The sequence below is a fragment of the Rattus norvegicus genome, chromosome 5 (assembly GCF_021556685.1).
Source record: "Rattus norvegicus strain SHRSP/BbbUtx chromosome 5, alternate assembly SHRSP_T2T, whole genome shotgun sequence".
NCBI lineage: Eukaryota > Metazoa > Chordata > Mammalia > Rodentia > Muridae > Rattus > Rattus norvegicus.
Window position 1 is genome coordinate 169039572 of NC_141538.1, and position 13521 is coordinate 169053092.

At 54.3% G+C, this 13521-nt stretch overlaps 2 protein-coding genes across 11 annotated transcripts in view; one reads left to right on the plus strand and one right to left on the minus strand.

The window, feature by feature from the left end:
• Kcnab2 (potassium voltage-gated channel subfamily A regulatory beta subunit 2) overlaps positions 1 to 12509 on the minus strand; it is an 88209-nt gene extending 75700 nt beyond the window's left edge. For 4 of the 6 annotated variants that reach the window (NM_001429748.1, NM_017304.3, NM_001429745.1 and 1 more), the window contains 1 exon segment: positions 12376 to 12509. The gene's annotated coding sequence lies outside the window, so the exon portion shown is untranslated. 6 annotated transcript variants of the gene reach the window in all.
• Positions 12510 to 12712: 203 nt separating this feature from the next.
• Positions 12713 to 13521, plus strand: part of Nphp4 (nephrocystin 4) — an 85527-nt gene continuing 84718 nt past the window's right edge. For 2 of the 5 annotated variants that reach the window (XM_087549511.1, XM_087549513.1), the window contains exon 1: positions 12713 to 12922. The gene's annotated coding sequence lies outside the window, so the exon portion shown is untranslated. 5 annotated transcript variants of the gene reach the window in all.

Here is a 13521-nt window from a genome sequence, read left to right on the forward strand (position 1 = left end):
GTGTAAGACAATGGCAAGATGAGCTCATCCTCTGCCAGTGTGTCCCTACCTGAAGTGACAAATGTCCCTACAAGAAGAGGTGACAGACACCGGAGGCATGTGACCGCAGCCACGGAGGGGGCAGTGTGTCTGCAAGCCAAAGCACACCAGACAGCAGAAGTCTCACAAAAGTCCACAGAAAAGCCCGGAGAGACCCCTTGTCCCCAGCACTGCCACGAAGTTAGACTTTGGATTTCAGATCCCCCGGATGAAGAGAGAAGAAATACAGCTATTTCGAGCCACGCTGATCAGGACACAGATATGGCCAGCTCTCCTAGTCCACAGGCTCCTGGACACCCTGATGTCCGAGATCCTCCAGCTTTTCCTACATACATCTGGATCACTGGAAAACCTAATTGTGAAACCAGGCAACTAAGATTAGCAATAACAAAATAACACTAACAAAGATAGACGCTAATAAGAGTTACTTAAGAGTTACTAGTTGTGGGCTGGAGAGATGGCTCAGCGGTTAAGAGCACCCGACTGCTCTTCCAGAGGTCATGAGTTCAATTCCCAGCAACCACATGGTGGCTCACAACCATCTGTAAAGAGATTCAATTCCCTCTTCTGGTGTATCTGAAGACAGCTACAGTGTACTTATATATAATAAATAAATAAAAAAAAAAGAGTTACTAGTTGTTCATGTCTGATACTCTCCACTTAATATTTACAGGCCCAGGTCACCAGAGTGGCCAGGACACAAGCAGGGATGTGGAGCAGGGACACCCTGATTTTTAAGTCCTTCCACCCATAGTACCAGGTTGTAAGGAGGGACAGCCTTTTCCCTTTACTGGGGTCTGGAGGGCTGTGGCCCCAGCCTTCCACTTGGTAGGAGAGAGAGGTTTGCTGGCGGAGTCTGCTCTCCAAGTATTCCTGTGTGCCAGCCTGGCACGCCGGGCCTGTCCATGCTCTCCAGGGGACAGTAGGGATAAATAACAAAGGGTTTCAAAGAGGATTACCCCTCAGCACCGCCACGTGATGTGAGGGAAGCATGAAAGATTAATTCCTTGCCCATGCAGCATCTGAAAGCCAGCTGCTCTCCACCCTGTCCATTAAAGCCCCGATGAGTAAAGCGGACGAGAAGGGAAACCGCGGGGTACTGTCTTCAACATCACATAATTAACAGGGAAATACTGTGGTGAAAATCTTGGGTGGAGACGGTAGTTATATTTGTCACTGGGCGGCACAGATCTAGAGCTTGGGTCCCCAAGTCCTGCTTGTGTGACCTTATCCTGTCCTGTCAGAGGGGGCTGGTGAAGTGTCTGTGAGTGTTCATCACAGCCTTGTTTAGAAGACGATGAAGGATTTAGTAATGTCTAAGCCAGGCAGCGGTGGCACACACCTTTAATCCCAGCATTAAAGTCGAAGAGGCAGGTGGGTCTGTGAGTTCAAGGCTAACCTGGTCTACATAGTGAGTTCTGGGCTAGCCTTAACTACTTAGTGAGACCCTGTCTCAAAAAATAACAAGTAAATAAATAAGGGATGTAACGTCTAACGACTTTTAGGGAAACAGGAAGGAGGGATGTCGCTCCGCAGGACTGGTCCTTGTTTGGGACAATTTGTGCTGTGATGTAAGGCAAAGGTTCATGGGTGCCTGGGTGTTTGCAGGGGCTGGAAGCAGATACCCCTTTCTGGTGACCACACCCATACCTTTCTGGTGGAGGTCTGAGTGTTCACGTGTGAAGGAGAGAAAGACCCCTCCAGGGCAGGCTGGGGAGCCCCACAGAAGCCTCTTGCCCAGAAGGTATCAGCAAGCAGGGGCAGCTATCTGGGGTCTTCATGTCATTTCCCTGCCTCTTCGCATCATGGTGCTAGGGATGAGGTCATGAGTGACACCTGCCTGGGTAGCCCTTGGTGTGTCCAGCCCATAGGTGTCTGACCCAGTCTGTGGTTGCAAGGGCATACAGACATATATCTCATTCGACACTGCGGCCCTGTCCTGTCATTTATAAAGGTCACGCCTCAGAACTCCCAAGAGAATTAGAATGCAAAATGCAAGGCGTTTAGGGAAATGTATGGTTCCCCGTTGGGCTGCATTCACAGCTCTCCTGGGCTAGACATGGCTGCGGACCACGGGATGGATGGACACCCTTGGTGGGGCTTGGAGTGAGAAGAAGTCTGTTCTTTGTTACCGTGTGACTCGGGCCAAGTCTTGGTCTGTGACTCATTGTCACTTGTGATGCAAAGAAAACCCCCACGGGGACTGAAGTGGTGGATGGGTGGGGAGACCTGGGGTAAGTACGTAAGCCATCGAGCCTCTAAGCATCTTGAAAGCTAATCCACGGTGAGCTCCGGCTGCCAATCGAAATGATTGCCCATGGCATGGACGGAGGTATTACGCAGACATTGCTCTCAGATCTCAGGGCAATCTGGGGCTCTGCCTCCAGTGAGGGCAAGTGTTCGGCTGCCCACTCTCCTCCGCCCAGGCATGCTGGGAGATGCATGGCCTCCTCTGCCTGTCTCCTAGGAGCACTTGGTCTGGATGACCCGGAATGGCTTCTGCTGAGTGAGAGCCAGGGCCGTTGCACAGCTAAAGTGTCTCCACTGTAAACTACAAGCCTGGCCCTGCCTTAGCAGTGTTGAGGTTGAAGGTCAAGAGACAACCCAATTCCACACCCTCAGACTGAGATGTGAGCTCCAGGCCTACGGCGGGCTCTACGTGCAGGCACTGGGTCTGGAGCCTCCTTGTCTCGGGCCCTCTCCTGTAATCTCTGGCCTCACCTCCGTGCCTCTTTGCAGCTCAGAGTGTTCTGGGCAAGACTGCCCTGGGGTATGGGAAGGAACCTTGGGAAGTCCTTCAACAAGGTGGTGAGTATCAGTCACGCCTCTGGGCCTCGGTGGTTGTGAAAGCTTCCTTAGGGCTAGCCTGGGAAAGGTGAAATCCTGGAGGGTTGTCCCCAAGGTGAAGGATTTTGTCCCCAGGCTTCTTCACAGGGCCAATGCATTACAGGTCAGGTCTTCTGGGTAGAGGGGACAGAGGGGGAGTCAGAGCTCGCAGGGCTGTGAGGAGACTTGTATCTAAGCTCGGTGGGGAGGGGTCCTGGGAGGCTTCAGGGAAGCTGGACTTCCTTGAGTGTGAGAGCAGCCTGGGTGTGGCCGCGTGAGCTTGGTGTCTGTGGCATCCTGTAGTGGGCTGGCTCTTGCACCAGTGACGCTCACAGTCGAGTGTGAAGGGCTCTCTAGAGAGTGAAGCTTAGGAAGGAGAGGCCCAGACGGAGGGACGCACAGCTGCACAGCTTAGGTTCTGGGAAGGCCTAGCACAGGCCTGATGTCTGCCTAGGGACAGAGTTCTCCGTCTCCTAGGGGATCACCTTATCCACGTCTGGCTCCTGCCCCATCCTAGCTCTGCAGAGGGTGCTGGGTCAGGAGCATGGCCACCCTAGGTCTACCAGCGAGTAGGGGCTCTGCTTCAGCCCCAGTCTCCCCTTCCTTAAAAAGACCAACTGGCATTAATTATGGAGGCACAGAGTCTGGAGAGAGCCTCAGGCCTCTGCTTACAGGGGTCTTGGACGTTAGCTTTAACACTGAGCACAGTAGCTGGACCAGGCATCCTACTGAATCTGGGAACAGGTGCTCTCCTGTCCCTTCCAGGAGCTGGGAGGAGGGTCCCCTGGCTCAGGGCTCCCCTTACCTCCCACTGTTCCATGTGGTGTACCCTTGGGCCTGGCCGGGCCTCGGCACCCTCACAATCCAGCAGGTGGCTGGGACACCCCAGCTCTCCACGGTTACCATGGTTATCAGTTGCCACAGGGTGGAGTGAAACCCTTTCCCCAGCATCCCCCAGCATCCCCCGCTGGGTTCTGCCAGAACCTTCTGGTGTGGGTGAAGCAGGGAGGGAGGGCCAGCTAGGTAGGTGGGCCCCGTGTGTGGGTGTCTGCAGACAGGGTGTGTGCTGTGGGCAGCTCAGGGCCCGTGGCCTTCCCTGAGCGTGCTGTGGGCTCAGGGGCAGAACGTGGGGTTCAGAGGTGGGGGTGACCCTGCTCAGCTATCATCTCTCGCACACTAAGCGAGAGAGCCGTCTCGGCCACAGGAGGATGGGAATACTCTGAAGATGTTTGGAACTTGGGATCTTGGTTTAGTCGGCAGGACAACCCCTTTCCCTGTGACGCACAACACCCTACCCTGCCTACGCCGGTCTCAGTGCCACCTCCTGGCCATGGTTTCAGGCCTGGCTCCACCTCTGTTTCCTCGTTCCACTGCAGATACCGTCCCACCATGCCCCCACAGCTCCCAGGGCCCACAGCAGACCCCGGGCAACAACCGTTATTCTTCATTTGAAAAGGTCCTCTCTGGGTAAAGCCAGTGTTTTTTTTTTTTGTTTTTTGTTTTTTTTTTTTTGTTTTGGACAGCTTCCACACAAGGCACACTGTAATTATTAATGCAGCTATTACGTGGCAAGGCAGTGCAGGTGCCCCCCATAGGAGCTGGCCTCATGGTCATTCCCAAACTGTCGGGATGAGGAGAAGGCACAGCAGTATCCCCCAGAACCCCTGGGTGCTTCAGCATGCAGGCATCGTTGTCCCCTGAGCAACCTTCTGCCTCTCACAGGGCAGGATGTAAGCAAGTAGGCTTAGGTCTGCTCTCCTGTGAGGAGTGAAGTGCACCTGTGTCCCCTTGGGAGGTGCTGGGATCCACAGACCGGGCTGTAGGCTCTGCATCCTCTGTGGAAGAGAGGGGACAAGATGGCCCCGGGACTCCTGTCCATGACACCTGAACACCTCTTGTCCCGAGTGACTAAAAATACCCTCTATTCATTGTCAGGGAAAGGCAATACCCTCTGGGGGTGAGAGAAGCCAGCTGAGCAGAGGCGGGAGGGGAGGGAAGCACAGAAGGGGAGCCTGGCTCACGGGGAGCCCGGCTCACGGATAGCCAGGTGCAGTGGGGAACAGCAGTGATCCTGTCATGCTCCTCTAAGGAAGCTCTGACAAATGCTGGTCCAACCGCATCCTGTGCCACCTTCTGCCAGGAGGCCTGGGAGTCAACAGGAAGCCCCACCATCAGGAGAAGGCGCACTTTTAGATTCAAAGCTGATGAAAGCTAATGGGTCATTCCAGCTGACTGTGGACTCTGCGCGTTGCTGAGAATCAGTGAAATCATGGTGAACAAACGTCCCTCCCCTAGAGCTTTCAGACGACGGAAAATGTTCCTGGGACTGTTGGACCGAAATGTGACTTTCCTGAGTGCAGCCTCACTCCTGAGCCCGGCTCTCCCTCACCTGCTCTCTTTACTTGTCAAACCCCCAAACCTAATGGGCAGTGGTGGGTCGGTCAGAGAAGGCAGGGGTCTGGGTCCCGATTCCACACACACCAGCCTGGACACTTTAGGATAGCTATGTTAGCTTCCCGGAAGGTTCCCACTTTGACCTCATGCACAACAAAGAGACAATAAGCTCCTTTAGCGAAGGGGCCTGGAGCCTGGTAGGGACCAGCCTAAAGCAGGATGTGCCATCCATGGCAGGCTGTTCTAAACTCGAGGCCACTTCTGGGTACAGGGCTCTCCATTGTCTCTCCACTCAGTCTTGTCTGTAACACACCTGCCACTCTCCCATGCCTCTCCCTTTCTTCTCTAGAGTATGCAATAATCCAGGGTTTCTCTTCACCCCATCTGGCCCTCACCTCCCCTATAGTTCCCTGGGTGCAACCCTCCTTTCCTTCTCAGAATTAACTGTGAGGTGACCTGGGCTGACTGGCAGTCACACCCCAGCTCTCAGCTGAACCACAGCTCTACTTTCCCAATGCTTGTGGGCACAGACTGCAAGGCCATGAGCCAGTCTAGCCATGTACCTGGGAGCCCCTCTCTTGCCTGCTCCTTTTGATCTCCACAACCTACATGGACCCAGCAAGAAGAGTTTAGGGGCTCCTGGGCTCCCCTCTGTTCTCCAGTCAGAACCAAGGGAACAATGGCCTCAACACCTGCTTTCCACTCACCCTTCCCATTCATGTTCACACACATATCTTAGACCATACTACATTCTAGCCATGGTCCAGCTGTCCCGGGTGTCCCCTGCCCCATGACCTTACCCTGTAGGGGTCCTCCTGGACAGTCCCTTGTAAAGGAATTTTAATCCAGTAACATGGCTGCTCTGGCAAGGGATCACATCCAAAGACCTTCTAGATCTCTTTAATCCTCCTGGCTGGAATACAGACACACCCTTAGTACACACCTTTAATCCTAAACAGTGAAAGTAAGGTTAGTCTACAGAAAGAAGAACCCCATGCTTGAAAGGGATGTCTAACTGAGGGGCAGACAAAGTGATGAATCAGAGAAAGATCTGACAGGATGACTCAGAGATAGGATACACCCACCTCTGACAGAATGAATCATAAATTGGATACGCCCAACTCTTACAAGAACAGCACAGGAAAGAGAGGATATTCAAGAGCAGAACAGGGAGAAAAGGGTGTGGTGTGCGGGGCAGTTTTGCAGAGACAGGTTGCAGAGAGAGCAAGACAGACACAGGTAAAGACTGAAGGAGACAGAGAATGAGAAGGAGCCAGAAGATGAGGACAGATTGCTTCAGTTAGTCTGGGGCCAAGCAGAGCAACTCAGTCAGAAACCGAGAGAAGCCAGTCTGAGTCAGTCAGCTTGAACAAGAGTTTGAACCAGAACAGCTGAGTTGAACCAGCCAGCCAGAGTTCAGAAAGGACTAGAAAGGGTGAGCTTATTCAGCAGTAGCCTCTCAGATGACAATTACGTCTGGCGAATAAAGATACATTCACAGTCCTCCCTAGCTCTGCTGATCACAACCCTGCCCACCTTCAAGGTCTGTATCAATGGCCCTGCCCATCCTCCCCACGGCAGGGTCCTCTCTGTTCAGGCTCATGGACACCGAATCTCCTTCCTGACACTCAACCCCAGAGGTGGAGTTGGGTGGGCTTTGCTCCGGTCAGCCCTTTCCAAGGTCTGTTGGTAAGGTCTTTAAACAACGATGATACTCATGGGCTTCAAATAATGTTCTAAACTTTTTTTTTTTTTCTGACTGGAAGATTCATAGTAATCTCCCTGTTCACACGTTCTAGTTCTTCTGACCCCCCTGCATCAATAAGAGCAGGAGAGAACTCCATTGGAAGCCCCTGCTACTCCTGGCTGGGCATTTAGGCAGAGTTCCACATTCTTGGCCCTGGGCTGCATTTGACAGCGGTGGGTATTGAAGTCTGAGTTTGTGATGAAGGATCACGAAGCTGCTGAGAGGAGACGGGAGAAGAAAACACACCACAGGGAAGCAGAGGTGTCTACAGCCCCCTCTGACTGAGGGCTGCAGGTGTGGGGCAGGCAGGCAGATGTGGGAAGACTTGCTGGCCCTCCATTTCTGAGGCAAGGGAGACCAGGGCAACAGGCCACCTTGCTTCCTTCCTGTCTCTACCTAAGAAATTCTGCTGGATTCTGTCAGGCTCTGCTTCGGGCCTGAATGGCTCTGCTCTTCTGGTCTTGGGGCCTAAGGTGGGTTCCAGAAGGTGATACACTTGGGGTTTAGACTTGGCCTGAGATGCTGACACTGACTGAGGGTTCTCTGTCCCGGGTGTGCTCCCGAGGGTTGTTCTACTACGCCAGATGAAGGGAGATGGATGAACTAAGTCTTGACAGAGGTGAAGTACCAAGGCTGGACCTAGCTGGACCCTGAGGATAAGATCCCAATAACTGTGAGGCCAAGAAGTGGCTCATTCACTGGTTGAGATCCAAGAGAGAGAGAGAGTTTCTGGTGTCTTTAGAACTCACGTTCTCACGACATTCGTGAGTTACGTGACCAAAACACCCTGCAAAGCCAACTTATTGAAGGAGGGGCTTGTTTTGGCTCTCGGTCTGGAGTATCCCAGTCCATCGTGGCTGGGAAGGGATGGCAGAGTTCATGGCGAGGTAAGCTTGTGGTAGATGCAATTTACAGAGTAGACACAGGAACCAGCACCTGGGCTGTGCTTTCAAAGACCCGCCCCTAGCAACCCATTTCTGCCCACCAGTTCCTATCTCTTGAAGCTCCCAACTGAGCAAACGGTGTTGAAAACCCGAAGTCTGAGACACTGCCACTCAAACTTTCATGCCCATGCTGATGTCTTTTTGAGGTGGGGTTGTTGCAAGGCAGTCAGATAAGATGATGCCACTGGGGAAGTGCCCCCATGACAGGGCTGGCAGCAGCTCTGTGAAGGGAAAGAGAGACCGGAGCCGACCTACACTTGCTTGCCTTGTGGTGCGATGTGGCTTTTCACCAAATGAGGAGCCCGTCCTCTCGGACTCTGAGCAAAGACACTTGCATTGTCTCTTTTTTTTAATTTCATTTAATTCATTATTGTTTCTTTTTAATTTTTTTTTCAGGGTCAGAATGAGGATATTGGGGTGGGGGTTGAAAGACAAAAAAAAAGGGGAGGCGGACGGAGAGATGGTAGGTTTTCTGAGGTAGAGAGGAGCAAGCAGGGGGCTTTAAGTTGCTGCCTGAGACTGGGGGGGCAAATGAGGGGGGAAGGGGAGGGGAGAGGGACGGGGGAGTAAGAGGGGCTAGGAGGGAGGGAGGGAGGATCTGTCCCAGTGTCAGGGCAATGTTTGGGTCACAGTTTCAGCCAGTGTTTGGAGAAGGGACATAGAAGGAAGGGGTTGGGGTTGGGGTACGAATCAAACTTCTGGAGTTAGAATTCAGAAAGTGGGCAAGTTTGTCACTGAATCTGCAGGCAACTGCCAAACCTCTTTTCTTAGTAAATTACCAAATTGCAGGAACCTTGTTACAGCAACTGGAAACAGACCAAGATGTGTCTCTTCTCGCAGATCTTTCAGCCTCTGGGTTGGGTGATGGGTCTTAACTGCCCAGTGAGACCTCAGTCAGGAAACCCATCCTGAGGGCAGGAAGTGAGGGGGTGGTCTCCATTCTTTCTTCCTGTCCTCCCCTTTCTCAACCCTACTTATCTGAAACTAGCCAGCTTGCAGGTTCCTGCACGCCAGAAAGAGAGAAGATGGGCTACGTATAAGGAGGAAGTTCAAGAGAGACAGGCTCTTAAACGGGATAAGCCAGTCACAACGCCACCGAGCTACCCCTCAGGTCTCTGGGGGTTAAACCAACATCACTGGTGGAGCAGGGGGAAGCCCACTAAGATCCTATTCAGCGAGGCAATGAATTCAGAAATTGAGATGTCTTAGTGCAGGACACAAGGTGGTCAGGGTGTTCTGAGCACCAGACCTTGAGCTCTCCAGCCTGTGGGAGCTGCTCAGACCACCTTGGCCGGAAGACTCTCGAGCCAAAGGGAAACCTGTGAGCCAAGTGACAGGAGGGGGACACTCAGGTGTGTTTCTCCCGGTGAGGGTCTGGTTCTTTTTGCTTAGATGAACCAAAAGAGCTCACCCCAAGGTGAGTGCCAAGGACTTAACTCTTGATAAGCCGGACCCAGCACAAGTGCCATCTCTCTTGGGACCTTGGACCTCAGAGACATCTGAGGAGATTCATTCCACAGAGGTAAGGGGTCTTGGCATTTGCTGGAATGTGGCAGGATAATGGAGTGGGCATTTGCCACTCAATCCTGGCGGAAGACGGTTCTTTATTAGCTGGGGAGAATCTGTCTCCTTGACACTCTAAGCCTCGGTTTCCCCCGTAGGTTAAAAGCCTATTCTATAGAGTTATTTCCGAGACCTCGAAGTGAAGGTCAGCTTTCTAATTCTGGTGAGGACTCCCCTACTCCATTGTAGCCAGAGCCCTGACTTCAGGCCTCCCCCTTGAAACACACGGTCATAAACAACCTGAATGCTGGCAGTTCACCAGGTCAGGCCGACTGGAGTCCCTGAGAATCTGTGGTGGTCAGTGAGACCTCACTAGTGGCCTTCCCACAGGGTAGCCATCGGGTGATTGGGGTACAGGTTTCCTTCGCCTTGGACAGCCATGAGGTGACTGGGCTCAAGCATGGTTCAAGCAGGGTCTGTGCTATTTGGTCACTGCGTCTGTTGACCTTGGAAAAAAGGAGTCTCTGTCCTCTGGGGCAGGAGGTGACTGACCGCTGGGTGGTCCAGACTCTTGAACTTTAGAGTCCTCATCCCTACAAGGTCAGAGAGACTTCCTGGATGCTGGGAGAGACAGACCACGGAGGGAGGCATCTTTGGTCTGGGCACTTCGAGTCAACCTTTCTGGAATGTTACCTGTAGCAGCTGCTTTTCTATCTCCTTGACTCCGCTCTAGGAAAACACGATGGCTCTGGACTACAGAGACTATGGAGAATTTAACCAAGGCTCAAACACGTGTTCCTTCCGCACAGTGTCCACACCTTTCCCCAAACACAAGGCAAAGACCCCTCACTCCAGGCCTTTCCCAGAAACCACCACATCAACATATCTCCTCCCAATTACTTGAAGTGAATGAAAACTGAAAGAGAGAGAAACCAGCCCCTGGGTAGGCTGCTTTCGGAGTTGGCTGGCCACCGAACTCTTGTCCCCTTAGCTCTCCAGCACATATGGCCTGAGTGTCATAGCGCCCTATTAGCAGGTGACTGGTTCTAAAGATTCATCTCTCACCCAGGTTCCACATCCATGCTCACAAGATTTCGGACCCTAGAAACATGAAAGGAGCTTCAAGTTTTTCCATGATGCCCTCTCTCTGCACATTGCCTGGTTCGCTCCCCAGATCCTGACTGGGACCCACCCACAAGGCATTTGCTGACTAGTGTAGCATACAGGCAAAAGGGGTGAATCTCTGTTTTGAAGGGAATCTCTCCCCCACCCCTCCCAGGCTGCTTTGGAGACAGGGCTGCTATAGCCCCTTGTTTTAAGTACCATCGAGGCTTGCGTGGGCTTGAACAGTTTCCCTTGGCTTCTCTTAGGCTGCAGACTGGACATGACTGACAGGACCTCAAGGGTCAAGGGTGTTCTGAGGACCCCACGCTGGGAAAGAAAAAGCACAAGGCCAGGACCCCAGTAGGACACAGTGGCCTTGGCTCTGCAGAACACACATTGGCCAAGTAAGAGGCAGGTGGATCGATGGGACCCAGGTCCCCAAACCCTGCAATGCTAGGCCTGGGTGCAGCTTGTTCTTGGCACTGAAGGGAGTTGGGGGCTGGAGTTTCTGAGGGGGAGGAGAAACCGCAAAGAAAGAAGAAACCCTGAGGCGACAGATAGTGGGACAGCTGCGGACTGAACTTGGTGTTCCTGTCTTCGATGTAGATGTATTAATTTCCATAAATGCTAATCGTCCATCTCTCCAAGAGCTATTACTTAATGTCATCTTCCCTTGGATGTGGTTCAACACAAGTGGAATGGAGCAAGAGGCACCCCCACAAACTGGTGGGTCCCTGGCTCCCGCCCCTCTACCAACCAGGTGGCTCAAGTAGTCTGGTTTCTGATGTAACCCTCATGCCTTCGGCAGGCATCCAGACCACCTGCCTTTAAAGACAGGTCTCTTTCACACCAGTAAGCAAAGAAAGTTAGCAACTCCAAAAAAACGCTGAATCACACAGTGAGAGTGAACAGTAAGTGGGGGATGGGTGAGGAGGGAGATGGAAGCCCGTTGGCAGGCAGCAAGGGGTGCTGGAAGCCTTCCTACTTGGAGCGCCCCAGGGTGCCCCAGGCATGCTGCAGGAGACCCCAGGACAAATGCCAGGAGAAGCAAGCAGGGTACGTCAGACGGGAGGGAGGGCAGGTGGGCAGGTACACCTTGCTGCTGCAGATACTGCAGCAGGCAGCAGTGCAGCAGTGGAGTGCTCCGCATCCTGCAGCAGAAGCAGTGGCAGTAGCTGCAGCAGCAGGTAGGGAAGTGGGGAAGTGCTTAGTGCCAGGGTCTGGGCACAGGGGGGAGAAGCTGAGGGTGAGGGTAGAGGTCTAAAGGCAGGGGTAGGGGGAACAAGGTATAGCTGCAACGCGTGTCAAGGTGCCGGGGAGCGCCGCAGAATAGAGACTGCGGTGCAATAGTGGTGGTGGGCATGAAAGGGGGTGGGAGCAGAATGGGTGGGAAGCTGGGTCAAGGCGAGAGGGACACACGGCAGGTAGCAAGGACGAAGGATGCGTCTGTAGGAGCAACAAGGAGGGAGATGAGAGAAGACAGCTACTAGGGGAGCACAGAGGCCGAGAGAGGATGGGGAAGCAGGGAGGCAAGGGCGAGGCGAGGATGCAGGGTTAGAAGGGGTAGAGACAGGGATTGAAGTTTGGGGCAGGGGTCCGGGTTGTCGGCCGAAAGGTGGGGCAGGATGACAGGGAAGCAGAGAGGGTAGGTTGGGGGCAGGGAGACTGTGGAGAAGGCGATGAGGAGGCTGGAGAGGAGGTGAGAACGGAGGCGGGGGCAGGGATGCGGGGCCAGGGAAGAGGAGATGGAAGGGGACCGCGGTGGCCGCGACAGCGCAGCCTCGCAGGTGCCCGCCGGGGTCTCCCGGCTGCACTCACCTGGGGGCCTCCAGCTCCGGATCCCACGCCCCGTTCCGGATCTTCCTTCCCGCCCTGCCCTTGCGACTTCAGCACCCCCGAATCCCGCTTGCTCCGGCAGGTTCCGCCCGCAGCATCTTTACCTCGTGGGACGCCCGCGGCCACGCCCCTAGCATCCTATTATTGGCTATGATTCACGCCAGTCACAGTCTCATTGGCAGTGGCCTTCGGAGTCCATGCAAATCCTGCAGCTCCCGCCGATGCGTCGATTGGTCCGCGCGCGTAGAGTCAGAATCATTGAACTCTGGCTCTCATTGGCCGCGCTACCTTGACGTAAAAGTGACGCGGGGCGGGTTCTGTGCTGAGTGAGCGGTATCCCTCAGGTCGGGACTCCTCGCGTGGGTGGCGGCGGATTGGGCGACCCCCTGGACCAGCACTGGATCCACGAGACCTCGGGTTCCGCTGGGCACCGGCAGCCCGATCGCTGGATCCACGGTGCGGGACCTGTTCCGTAGCGTGGATCTCGTGCCCGTCTCCTAGGTAACGCGCCAGCGGTGGACTGAACCAAGTACGGGGGAAGTCAGCGTGTGTTGGGGGCGCGGGTGGCAGCAGAGCCTCGAAGAGGCTTCAGGGTCCGGGGTGGGGCTGCATATGTTATCTCACGGACGATCTGGTGTTTGCAAGGCACCGCACGGGGCACAGGGCCTGACCTGGCTCGCATGGGTTGCGTCCTCTCCCCCTCGTATCATCATTGGTGCATTCCGGTTGCCAGCTGAAGTTCGGCTGCTGGGATTCCTTCGGTTAGTCTACTGACCCTGTGTGCGCAGCCGTCCGGGGCTGAAACCGATGCTGTGAGCTCGCCAGAGCCTTGAAGATGCTCACAGTCTGGTGTACGCGCCTCTATCCCAGCCCTAGGCCGTGCAGCTCTCTTAGGCCCCTGCGGCCCTCGATGCACTGTGAGGCCCTTGGCCCAGTCCAAGTCCAGCCCTCGGGGCGCAGGGCTGACCTCCTCCTCCACTGCTCGGAATTGCAACCCACACTGCTGTCCGGGTTCCCAGTATGTCTCGTCCTGCCTTAGTCAGGGGAGATGCTCTCGCGGCTCACGTGGAAGTTTGCACTGAAAGTGGGCTTTGCGAGTTTAGGGTTTGGGCAAGCTCTCTCTGTTCC